The 13,926-nt window shown below is 42.2% G+C and overlaps 1 protein-coding gene across 1 annotated transcript in view; it reads left to right on the forward strand.

Annotated features, from left to right (window-relative positions):
• Positions 1-13,926, forward strand: part of LOC106602199 (zeta-sarcoglycan) — a 298,123-nt gene that overhangs the window by 110,820 nt on the left and 173,377 nt on the right. The gene's annotated exons all lie outside the window — the stretch shown is intronic.

Below are 13,926 nucleotides of genomic sequence, written 5' to 3' on the forward strand. Positions count from 1 at the left end.
TAGCATTTTGCCAGTTCATTTTGGTCTGTTTTGCCCTGTAGTTGCTGACACTTTGGAACCCTTGCTAAGGCCTCGAGAAGTAGAAGTGTCATAAAACACCAAAATATGAATTGATCTGCTGTAATGTGGAAACACATTACCTAGAAACCAACCTGCTTTGCGGCGTTTTAACATGATGTGTAGCTTCATGACTGACTTACTAAGGACACGTAGAGACATACTCCAGTCTGTTGATTTTTGTGTGGAAGCATGTGTCTCTGAACAACCCCCTCTAAGGAAAACCCTCAAAGACCTTCTGAGGAAAATAATGAGCTGGTGACAGAAGTCTCTAATCATACAGCAGGAAGTGGAGGAAGAAGGTGAAGGAGTGAAAGAGGAGGAGGAGGGACTCTCTTTGTTTTTGCCGAGGCCTTGTAGGCCCCTGAAGGTTCATAACTAACTCAAACTTACTCACGGCACGCCATTATCTCCCAAACTTTGATCAACACTGAGTGCATCCCAAATGGGACTCTATTCCCTATATAGTGGCATGGCCCCTATAGGCCCTTGTTAAAGGTAGTCCGCTATAAAGGGAATATGGAGCTATTTGGGATGCAGGACTGTCTCTAGTCTTAAGTGAGGTTCCTCTCCCCCGGCTCTCAACCTCGGGCAGGCTTTGAAATCTCTCCCTTTCTAGGAACCCCTCGCCCACTTATCTGCCATATTCGAGTTTCATTTCCAAATTACCAAGGGTGGCTTTGTCGTTGCTCTGTCGCTCTGTAACCAAAGTATCACTGCAACCCTCCTCTCTAGACTATTTTCTTTTTGTTTACTGCTGTATCTTTACAGAATAGGACCCTCCTCTCTAGACTATTTTCTTTTTGTTTACTGCTGTATCTTTACAGAATAGGACCCTCCTCTCTAGACTATTTTCTTTTTGTTTACTGCTGTATCTTTACAGAATAGGACCCTCCTCTCTAGACTATTTTCTTTTTGTTTACTGCTGTATCTTTACAGAATAGGACCCTCCTCTCTAGACTATTTTCTTTTTGTTTACTGCTGTATCTTTGCAGAATAGGACCCTCCTCTCTAGACTATTTTCTTTTTGTTTACTGCTGTATCTTTGCAGAATAGGACCCTCCTCTCTAGACTATTTTCTTTTTGTTTACTGCTATATCTTTTCAGAATAGGACCCTCCTCTCTTGACTTGTATTTCTTTCAAAAGGCTGTTTGCTATTGAGTCTTTCAAGAATGTATCTGTTTGTTCGCCGGATGGATGAAAGAGTTTGAAGGACAAGAGCAGGAACAGTCAGAGAAAAGAATGGGTCTATTGGATTTAAGGTTGTACTGTTTTGACAAAGTTACAGCAGATACATGACAGATCAGATCCTGAACTGAACTTGGAAAGGGAAAATCTTTATGGACTGCACAAAAAGTTTGGCACCACAAGGAGGACATTTACTCCCTGTGTGTGATCACATGTGAGAAAATCTCTCTCTCTCTCTCTCTCAGCAGCTGTTACTGTACCTTCTCCCATGACGTCCTTAGAGCTGGTTTCCACAGTCAATATCCAACAACCAATGGTTGGCAGTTGCCTTGCCTGGATAACCCCACCGAGACGCCATTTAGGCTGTTAGTTGCCGGGGAAACCCTTGTCTCAGAGGGAAACTAGGGTCCTCAGTCCTACATACGGGGCCTGTTTAGAGCCGGTTAGAGCCCCAATGGAGACTCACAGCTCTGTAAGTGACAGTGACAAGAGGGGAGGAGGATCGAGGCAGGAGAGCTGGCTACAGCAGCGCTCCATGCCAGAGATTTCTTGGCCACGTCGGCAACACGTTTTCCCACCACTCAAAAGGGAAACACTATACATTCCATTATAATATGCTTCCTAAATGGGGCTTTCAGCGGCGCAGCTCGGCGGCAATGAGAGACACGCCTGTAAGCGCTCCGACAGAGGAATCGTTAGACGAGCACTAATGCCCGCACACAGATGCCAGAGATTTTGATTCACGCCAGTTCCAATTGAATCGCACTCTAAAAGACCCTTTTGGATTGTGAAGGGGGACTATGGATGGAACAGTGCGCTGGGGTAGGTGCTTTACTACTGTACACGTGTGTGTGTTTTCTGACAAGCTGCTTAAATACCAGCCCCTCGGGTCACACCTGAGGAGCCTCTGCTATGAGTGCAGGTTTACTGTTGGTGATATTGGGAAATCTGGGCCATGTTCACCGAGTGACAGTACCTTCAGATAGCAGGCCTGCATGAGACTAAGGCGAAGCAGCTAGCGAGGTACTGCTCCAGGTCAGCAGTCATGGACGGCCTTGCTGTGTTTCCCTCGGTGTCCTGAAATGTTTTAATCGTTCTTGTATGAATGATGATTTGTGGATTCAAACAAAGTGTTTCAAATGTGTGCGTGTGTGTGTGTGTGTGTGTGTGTGTGAGTAGCGCTGTCACAGTGGAGTCTCTGTTAGTCCAGCAGGCCTGACGAGAGGCAACAGTGAAAGCAGCTGAGGGAATTAATGCAGTGGCAGCGACTCAGAACTGCAGAGAGAGAGACAAGAGACAAGAGAGTGGGAGAGAGAGAGAGAGACAATGAGAAATATATAGCGAAAGGGAGAGCGGGGGAGAGACTAGAAAGGGAGAGAGAGAAAGAAAGGGAGAGAGAGAGAGAAATAAAGGGAAAGTGAGAGAGAGAAAGAAAGGGAGAGCGGGGGAGAGAAGAGAAAGGAAAGCCTTGATGTGTCACTGATTGTTAAGTCTTCCTTTGGGTGTTTGATTGTAAGCATGGTGTCCATCTCAGTCTTCACACACCTACATACAGGAAGCTGGTGTATAATAGTTAGCGTGTTTCCACCGTGTCCAAGTATCAAGGCATTGTGATTGGACTCGCGTCTCAACCGAAACTCCTAAGGCGACACAGTGGTTACCTCCATTTTACTCTCAGCCGGTGTTTATATTACAGTGTCTAGATGACAGTCAGCTCCCACACAACCGGAATGCAGAAAGGTATTTACTGACTGCTCCTGTCTGAGTCTGACTTGAACACATGAAGACAGCAGTTAGGGGACAACCAAACACCATTGCCTCATCCTCTACCCACAATCCTCTTCGGTTTCTGCATTAAGGAAGTGGTGTTGTGCAGACCCTTGTCTTTGATCATGCTAAAATGTGCTTTTAACCACAGCTCTTGGATCAGATTACCTTAAACTCAATCCTGACATTAACCTAGGGCGATGAAAGTAAGATCTGACCCTGTATCAGTGTGTATTTCTCCCTGCAGTTTAGGAGTCAAGTCTCCGCTAGGCTGGAGGCTGCATTTATAACACCCTGCATCAGGATGAAGTCATGAGCTCAGTCAGCTATGGGAACTGTGGGTTGCCATAGAAATTAGAACCGGTGAGTTGGAGAGAGAGGGAGGGAAGAGAGGAGAGAGAGAGGAGGCAGGGAGGGAGGGGAGAGGTACCCATGGCAACAGAAGCATTCTAAATAGAAGCTGAGACTGACCTGCCTTGGCGAGTGTTAAGTCAGGCCTACACCCACGCACACAAGCGAGGGCACACACAAAAACGTATGTACACACATGCATCCAGGCACATGGAGCGCGAGAGAGAGACGTCTGAAGAAAAGGTAAGAAACCCCACTGTGGAACCACTAGACTATTGGTACAGCAAATGTCAGACAAGACACTTCTGTCTCTGTTTTCTCCCCACCCGCCTCCTCAGTCATGTAAGCAGGGTGTGTAAAGTCAACCAAGCGACATTGTAGAGCGAGAGAGACGTTAAAACAATGGGGTTCATTAACACTTCTGTGACACGGTACATTCCCTCGTTCCCTCACTTATTCTCTTTCTCTCACTCGACTGACACTCGCTCACTAAAAGGAAAAGTAGAATTCGATTGACAGTGTTGTTTGGGTCTTGTAGCCACACTGCTTGTTTCTAGCCTGGTCCCAGATCTGTTTGACAATGACCATCGGAGTTGACAAGACGGCACAAACAGATCTGGGACCAGGCTAGATTGTTTCTACTTCATCACACCACTTCTGAATCACAATGCCATCGGACTAGTTTTGGTGCTTTCGACACATACAGTGAGGGAAAAAAGTATTTGATCCCCTGCTGATTTTGTACATTTGCCCACTGACAAAGAAATTATCAGTCTATAATTTTAATGGTAGGTTTATTTGAACAGTGAGAGACAGAATAACAACAACAAAAAATCCTGAAAAACGCATGTCAAAAATGTTATAAATTGATTTGCATTTTAATGAGGGAAATAAGTATTTGACCCCTCTCAATCAGAAAGATTTCTGGCTCCCAGGTGTCTTTTATACAGGTAAAGAGCTGAGATTAGGAGCACACTCTTAAAGGGAGTGCTCCTAACCGCAGCTTGTTACCTGTAAAAAAGACACCTGTCCACAGAAGCAATCAATCAATCAGATTCCAAACTCTCCACCATGGCCAAGACCAAAGAGCTCTCCAAGAATGTCAGGGACAAGATTGTAGACCTAGACAAGGCTGGAATGGGCTACAAGACCATCGCCAAGCAGCTTGGTTAGAAGGTGACAACAGTTGGTGCGATTATTCACAAATGGAAGAAACACAAAAGAACTGTCAATCTCCTTCGGGCTGGGGCTCCATGCAAGATCTCACCTCGTGGAGTTGCAATCATCATGAGAATGGTGAGGAATCAGCCCAGAACTACACGGGAGGATCTTGTCAATGATCTCAAGGCAGCTGGGACCATAGTCACCAAGAAAACAATTGGTAACACACTGCGCCGTGAAGGACTGAAATCCTGCAGTGCCCGCAAGGTCCCCCTGCTCAACAAAGCACATATAAATGCCCGTCTGAAGTTTGCCAATGAACATCTGAATGATTTAGAGGACAACTGGGTGAAGGTGTTGTGGTTAGATGAGACCAAAATGGAGCTCTTTGGCATCAACTCAACTCGCCGTGTTTGGAGGAGGAGGAATGCTCCCTATGACCCCAAGAAAACCATCCCCACCGTCAAACATGGAGGTGGAAACATTATGCTTTGGGGTGTTTTTCTGCTAAGGGGACAGGACAACTTCACCGCATCAAAGGGACGATGGAGGGGCCTCCTTCCCTCAGCCAGGGCATTGAAAATGGGTCGTGGATGGGTATTCCAGCATGACAATGATCCAAAACACACGGCCAAGGCAACAAAGGAGTTGCTCAAGAAGAAGCACATTAAGGTCCTGGAGTGGCCTAGCCAGTCTCCAGACCTTAATCCCATAGAAAATCTGTGGAGGGAGCTGAAGGTTCGAGTTGCCAAACATCAGCCTCGAAACCTTAATGACTTGGAGAAGATCTGCAAAGAGGAGTGGGACAAAATCCCTCCTGAGATGTGTGCAAACCTGGTGGCCAACTACAAGAAACGTCTGACCTCTGTGATTGCCAACAAGGGTTATGCCACCAAGTACTAAGCCATATTTTGCAGAGGGGTCAAATACTTATTTCCCTCATTAAAATGCAAATCAATTTCTAACATTTTTTACATGCGTTTTCTGGATTTTTTTGTTGTTATTCTGTCTCTCACTGTTCAAATAAACCTACCATTAAAATTATAGACTGATAATTTCTTTGTCAGTGGGCAAACCTACAAAATCAGCAGGGGATCAAATACTTTTTTCCCTCACTGTAGCTGACCTGGGGGTAAACATCATACCACATCAATTGATTGTATAGCAAATAAGCTAGTGTTATAAACAGCTAGGTATACCCTGCCTGACTGGGAGATCTCTAGTGTTAGATTGGAGAGCAGAGACAGGATAATAGACTACAGTACATCACCTGTCTACTACAGATACTATAAGATACTACAGTACATCACCTGTCTACCACAGATACTATAATATACTACAGTACATCACCTGTCTGCTACAGATACTATAATAGACTACAGTACATCACCTGTCTACAACAGATACTATAATATAGTACAGTACATCACCTGTCTACTAGAGATACTATAATATACTACAGTATATCACCTGTCTACTACAGATACTATAATAGACTACAGTACATCACCTGTCTACTACAGATACTATAATAGACTACAGTACATCACCTGTCTACCAGAGATACTATAATAGACTACAGTACATCACCTGTCTACTACAGATACTATAAGATACTACAGTACCTGCTCGATTCGTTTTTTTAAATGTTTTTTTAGTGAACAAAAATAGTAGTGATTATGAATTCTCCTAATATTGATGTCATGGTTGTAAAAAAAAAGAGCATTGGGAAAGAGAAAGAGAGAAAGGGAGGCATATAAATACAGAGCGTGAGAGAGACAGAGAAATGCAGAGAAAGAGGGAGAGAGGACATGAGAGCGAGAGAGAGAGCGAGAGAGAGACAGAGGGAGAAAGACAAAGGGAAGCAGGGTTGGAGGAGGAGATTGAGGTGTGTTCAGCAGAGGGTGAGATCATTACCCTGTTCCAGTGAGCTGCACATTTGTGATATTGCAGAATATGTTTGGAAGGACACACCTGCGTTTAGAATCTACCCATGGTGCATCTGTATTCCTTGTTGTTGTCGGGGGAGGAGGGGTGCTGATTAAGTCCTGGTTTCATTAACAACAGAGCGAGCCAGACCATTAATCACCTGGTTACAGGGGGGTACGGAGGACGGTGAGCAGGGTGGAGGGTACCAAGATGGCTCCTAACGGTCCGCTGATTACAATAACTGCACAGATAATGAAATTGTCTCTCGTCTCAATCACCGAGAAATTAGAGAACTGTGGCTTTCGGGCAAGATGGCGACACTTCCTCTGAGATATGTTTGGTGCAGAGTCTGTTACAGCTTCCATCAATAGATCGTAACTGTAGTGGCTAAATTGTCCAATATAATTGTCCCAATACAATTTCCATTCTAATTCTTTAGCCACACTTGACGCATACAAATCCAATGTCCAGAGTTTGATTCAAGTTGAAAAATAATAATACATTTATTTGTCGCTCCAGTATTCTACCAAAACGAATTGTGATCATTAAACTAAAGAAACAAACTGCATTGCAAACATGGTCTTGTATGGTCAAAATAGTGCTGCTATTCCAGTCACTCCCAGTAGGCCTTGGAGCAAGTCTGCCTTTTAACTGTATTCTCCATTGGCCTGTAGAGGGGGAACACACACTTGACAGGGGATTAATGGCAAACACACATACAACAGAAATGCTTCATGAATTGGAAACATGCAAATATACAATATGACCTATTCGGGCTCCTAAATGATCAATATAATGATCGTTATCGACATTATCGGTGCACATTACTGCCCAGTACTTGGGGTTTTGAAGTGGCTTGCTCTCTCTCTCTCTCTGTAGGTTGAAGATGTATACCATTCCCTATGGTCTTCTCTCAGATGCCATAGCAAGTCTTCTGAACAGATCTGTGTGTCTGGAGTTACGTGCCCTGATGGTACAAGCTGTACTGCTGTAGTAGTTCAGCAGCCTTGACTGGTGAAGGAGTAAGGAAATGGATAGTTTGTCTCATGTTGAAGCATCATTTAATGCAATGTAGCCATGGTTCATCTAGGTGTTTCTTGTTACACACACACACACGCACGCCCCCCCCCCCCCCACACACACACACACACACACACACACACACACACACACACATCACCTAAATAATTTAGGCCCAGCGTTCCTGTGTGGCTCAGTTGGTAGCGCATGGTGCTTGCAACATCAGGGTTCTGGGTTTAATTCCCTCAGGGGGACCAGTACGAAAAAGTAAAAATATGAATCCACTCACTACTATAAGTCACTCTGGATAAGAGTGTCTGCTAAATGATTGAAATGTGAAAATATAACGTTGATTGAGTTTTACAGGAAGCGCACCGTCCCGTCGACGCACAGATGGGGAATGTCACATCACTCTCACACACACACACTCAAAGTGCTAATACTGTTAGAGACTGCAACCAGCAATGCGGCAACATCCAATATATATGCTAACCAGAAACACAAAGGGCCACTTTGAACAGAATTATCATAAAGCCCCTTTCACTGACTAGGAGAAAGCATAGTGGAGATGTTATGCCAGGAACACTGAGAGGGTCCATAGAAACGGTTCTTACCTGGTTGGAAAACATTTGAGGGAGTAAGTTCCAATTTCTACCCCTCCGAGCGATACATCAGTGTGGACGAAATACCTGGTGAGAGGAATGGGTGGATGATGAAGGGAGGAATGGGTGGATGATGAAGGGAGGAAGGGATAAATACATGGATGAATGGATGTATGGATGAATGATTGCATAGGTCGATAACTTAGTGAGGGTACGGTATCGCCATTCGAGATAATGAGAAAGAGAGAGATGCAGATAGAGAGAGAGAGAAAGAGAGAGACAGAGAGAGACAGAAAGAGAGAGAGACTGAGCGAGACAGAAAGAGAGACAGAGAGAGAAAGAGGGAGACAGAGAGAGAGAGAGACTGAGAGAGAGACAGAAAGAGAGCGATAGACTGAGAAAGAGAGAGACTGAGAGATAGAAAGAGAGAGATAGACGGAGAGACAGAGAGAGCGATAGACTGAGAAAGAGAGAGACTGAGAGATAGAAAGAGAGATAGACAGAGAGAGAGACAGAGAGAGAGACAGAAAGAGAGAGACAGAGAGAGAGAGAGACTGAGAGAGAGATAGACTGAGAGAGACAGAAAGAGAGAGAGAGTGAGAGAGAGAGAGACTGAGCGAGAGAGAGAGAGACTGAGAGAGAGATAGACTAAAAGAGAGAGAGACTGAGAGAGCGAGAAAGAGAGAGAGATAAACTGACAGAAAGAGAGGAGGACTCTAAGCATGCTTGGCACCGGAGGGTCATTATCAATAGTGTTAATGCCATTGTTTTCCATCCGAATGGAATTATTCAGCCTGTGATGTAGAGGCCTTGTCATCTCCCAGCCTCGTCCCTATTCATAAATACATAGTTGTGTGTGTGTGTGTGTGTGTGTGTGTGTGTGTGTGTGTGTGTGTGTGTGTGTGTGTGTGTGTGTGTGTGTGTGTGTGTGTGTGTGTGTGTGTGTGTTAATCAGCCATTAAGGGAATAGAGATCATGTTTATTGTTAATATTATTATTACTTACACATTCTTATTACACCGTTTCTATGGTGATTGTGCAATTACCATAGAAACGGTGCGATAAACACATTATTTATTGTATACAAATCAAGAAGCACTCATTGGTGTTCCATGCGCTGCCGTACGTTAGCCTCTTGTGAAAGCGATGGGAAACCATTGCCAGGAAGGTAAATAAACAGGGCCCGTAGTCACAAAGAGCGCTGGGCCCTGGTCAGAGGTAGTGCACTATATAGGGAGTAAGGTGCCATTTGGGACCAGCCCTAATGTAGCTTTGAGTTGGCTCTGAAAGACCCTGTAATAGCTGTTTTCCTAGTTGGGTAGAATGGGCCGACCCTCGCTCCTGTTCCTGGAAGGCTCTGCTTGACCTGGCACTCTGGACATGCTGCTTCTTCTTCATCTTCTTGTACTGACTCATTTTCCATACCACATTATTTTGTCCCTGCCAAACATCCCCCCCTCCTTTCAGAGGAAGAGAGAAAGAGATTTTGCAAGTTGGCGTTCGTACTAATGTCGGATTTCCAAGTGCAAGCTGGTCTTTCTTTTGTTGTTGATGTATTTTCGTGTTTTTTTGTTCTTGCACATGTTTACACGCACAGATGACTGCACACACACACACAGGCACGAACACAGGCACGCACACATACACACGCACACACAGGAAGGTAAATAAACAGGCACACTTACACACACATTCACCCCCCATCCCCCCAGACACACCCCCACACCTCGTCCTGTCCCCTCCTCTGGGGTAGGATGTGGGCATTGGTGCAGTCCTCAGTTGTCATTTCGCAAGCACAGAAGCTATACCTTGCAGAACTTCTGCCTCTAATTCATAAAGACACTGTGATGATGGCAGGTTAACACTATTTTAACATACAGAGAAGGCTGTATTAACATATGGTTAACACTATTTTAACATACAGAGAAGGCTGAATTAACATATGGTTAACACTATATTAACATAGAGAGAAGGTTGTATTAACATATGGTTAACACTATATTAACATATGGTTAACACTATATTAACATGTAGAGAAGGCTGTATTAACATATGGTTAACACTATATTAACATACAGAGAAGGCTATATTAACATATGGTTAACACTATATTAACATGTAGAGAAGGCTGTATTAACATATGGTTAACAGTATATTAACATGTAGAGAAGGCTGTATTAACATATGGTTAACAGTATATTAACATGTAGAGAAGGCTGTATTAACATATGGTTAACAGTATATTAACATGTAGAGAAGGCTGTATTAACATATGGTTAACAGTATATTAACATGTAGAGAAGGCTATATTAACATATGGTTAACACTATATTAACATGTAGAGAAGGCTGTATTAACATATGGTTAACAGTATATTAACATGTAGAGAAGGCTGTATTAACATGGTGTCATGACGTTGGCCTCTTTGGGTACAGGAAGGACAGTTGACCCCCTCCCTTTTGCACCACCACCCGACCTACCTTCCCCCCAACCCAGGCCCTGTGTGAAAGGGTTGAAAAAACTCTAAAATTCCAGGAGAGTCTCTGGCCACATGGCCCATAGAGAGACACAGGAAATTCTTCCAACTCATAGAATTGGAGAACCGAGCGACATGTGTGTTCTGGAGAAGGTATGGAAGATTGGTGAAGAATCCAGCTACGAACCGGTCCGCTTGGTACAATTTTGTGATACTCAGAAGAGACAATATAGCCATATTACCATAAAACTGTTTATATAATAGCCTCAGCTTGAGACTTGCATCATAATGGTTGTATAAAATGTATTAATAAGGATAAAGCTATTTGTAAAACATTGAGATGCTATGTACTGATGTAATGTGATAGAATTGTATTTCTGTAACCAAGTCTAACTCAGTCATAGGCACGCCCCAGGGACACATACAGGACCAGGCGTCATTTGACAAGCCTGTTCTATGGGCACTATAAAACACTCCCTGATTTACATTTCTGGAGACCAGGCCTCCACTCCATGGCCAATAGGTTTTACCATCCAATTCCTCTACTGAAAGTGAACCATACCACGTGGTTAACTTTTAGACTATTGATACCGACAGAATAAGAACAAGTCTTTGATATTAATTATTAGTCTGCAGCTAAGTAAATTATATCATCGAACGCGAAGACCAACGAAACATCCATTCTATAACGACATTAATGAATGTCGCTTTGAAAGATCCATTCTAACCGAGAGAGAGAGAGAGAGACAAAACTCTCCACAGAATGACACTCCAACAAAGAACGACTACACATGAGCGTAAATATATATTGATTGCAATTGTTCCCGAATGAGCTAGCCTTCAATTGTCAATTGTTAATATTAATGAACTCTGTGTACCTTCTCAGCTGACCGTTTATGACCCATTGTCTAACAGACCAGCCATGCCTGTTAGCCATTAGCGCACATTACTATACCAATCCTTTGTGACGATAATTACTGTTTGTATGTTTTCTGTTAATTACTTAGTGTAGTAAATAAATGATTTTAAGACAATTGATGTATGGATGATTTTAGTAAAGACTGGGTTCGTGCAGATACAACAATTTACGATGTTTGGAATGAGACTGGACTAGAGGTAAAATACACCATTTAAACCAGAAGATAATCGGCCTATACTATAATAGAATAGAATATTATAGTACAGGAAAGTTATATTAGGAAAATTATAGCTTTGTAATTTGAATATTCTCCTTGGTGCCCCGATCTCCTAGTTAATTACAATTAAACGATTAATCAGTTTAATCGCGTGATAATAATTACAGGGAGCTAATTGATAAACATGTCTTCAGTTTAATGGTACCCCCAAAGACACGACAATGGTTAACAGTATATTAACATGTAGAGAAGGCTGTATGAACATATGGTTAACAGTATATTAACATGTAGAGAAGGCTGTATTAACATATGGTTAACAGTATATTAACATGTAGAGAAGGCTGTATTAACATATGGTTAACAGTATATTAACATGTAGAGAAGGCTGTATTAACATATGGTTAACAGTATATTAACATGTAGAGAAGGCTGTATTAACATATGGTAACAGTATAGTAACATGTAGAGAAGGCTGTATTAACATGGTTAACACTATATTAACATGTAGAGAAGGCTGTATTAACATATGGTTAACAGTATATTAACATGTAGAGAAGGCTGTATTAACATATGGTTAACAGTATATTAACATGTAGAGAAGGCTGTATTAACATATGGTTAACAGTATATTAACATGTAGAGAAGGCTGTATTAACATATGGTTAACAGTATATTAACATGTAGAGAAGGCTGTATTAACATATGGTTAACATTATATTAACATGTAGAGAAGGCTGTATTAACTCCATACATCATGATTAAGGGTGATGGTGGGGCATATCGTCCACTCCTCTTTAACACATCGTGTAAATAGAGTTAAATAAAGCATAGTATCATGTGTTATGCACCATGTGAAGGGTGTTGCTTCATTAGATGGGAATAAGCCATGGGCTGGAGATGTGGTAGAAAGGTCTGGGGGGTGGGGTTTGAGTAATGCAGGGATCTGTTAGTGTAGTGCCTAGAAGAGTGGTGGTGTTCTGTAGAATCAACAGCTCTTTTGACCTCGCTTAGCAACACAAACACACAGACACACTTAAACACACACAAGCACACAGACGTTTGAATACACACACACAAGCCCACACGCATTCACACACCCTTTGTTTTTGAGTGCAGTAACAATTTATTTTGGCAATAAAATGTTTGTGTGTGTGTGCGTGTGTGTGTTTGTGTGTGTGTGTGTGTGTACACAACATGGGTACAAGGGAGACCATTTTGGAAGCACGTTCACGCTGGGTTGGTGCTTCTCTTCCTGTGTTTAGTCATGGAAGCTGTGGTGAGAACACAAACATTCAAGCACAGTTTGTTTACAGAACTCTTTTGGCTCTGAAGAACCATCTCTCCCCGCAAACCGATTTATATTCAGCCCACGTTTGTACATGTTTAATAAAATTATAACCCCAGTCAGGAGAAAGTGCTTCTTCTTCTTCTTCGTCTTTTTCCTCTTCGTCTTTAAAAATGTTTACAGTAATCCACCATGAAAGAGCAACTGTCCTGTAGTGGGACTCTTTCTGCTATTGCTTCTGGCTGGACCCTTGTAGGCAGAAATACCCGCTTCATGTTTGCTCCTTTTAAATACAGGAATGTCCTTTTAAATACAGGATTGTCCTTTTAAATACAGGAATGACCTTTTAAATACAGGAATGTCCTTTTAAATACAGGAATGTCCTTTTAAATACAGGAATGACCTTTTAAATACAGGAATTACCTTTTAAATACAGGAATGTCCTTTTAAATACAGGATTGTCCTTTTAAATACAGGAATGACCTTTTAAATACAGGAATGTCCTTTTAAATACAGGAATGTCCTTTTAAATACAGGATTGTCCTTTTAAATACAGGAATGTCCTTTTAAATACAGGAATGTCCTTTTAAATGCAGGAATGTCCTTTTAAATACAGGATTGTCCTTTTAAATACAGGAATGTCCTTTTAAATACAGGAATGTCCTTTTAAATACAGGAATGTCCTTTTAAATACAGGATTGTCCTTTTAAATACAGGAATTTCTTTTTAAATACAGGAATGTCCTTTTAAATACAGGAATGACCTTTTAAATACAGGAATGACCTTTTAAATACAGGAATGACCTTTTAAATACAGGAATGTCCTTTTAAATACAGGAATGACCTTTTAAATGCAGGAATGACCTTTTAAATACAGGAATGTCCTTTTAAATACAGGAATGTCCTTTTAAATACAGGAATGTCCTTTTAAATGCAGGAATGACCTTTTAAATA

The sequence above is a fragment of the Salmo salar genome, chromosome 04, assembly GCF_965601325.2.
Source record: "Salmo salar chromosome 04, fSalSal1, whole genome shotgun sequence".
Taxonomy (NCBI): Eukaryota; Metazoa; Chordata; class Actinopteri; order Salmoniformes; family Salmonidae; genus Salmo; species Salmo salar.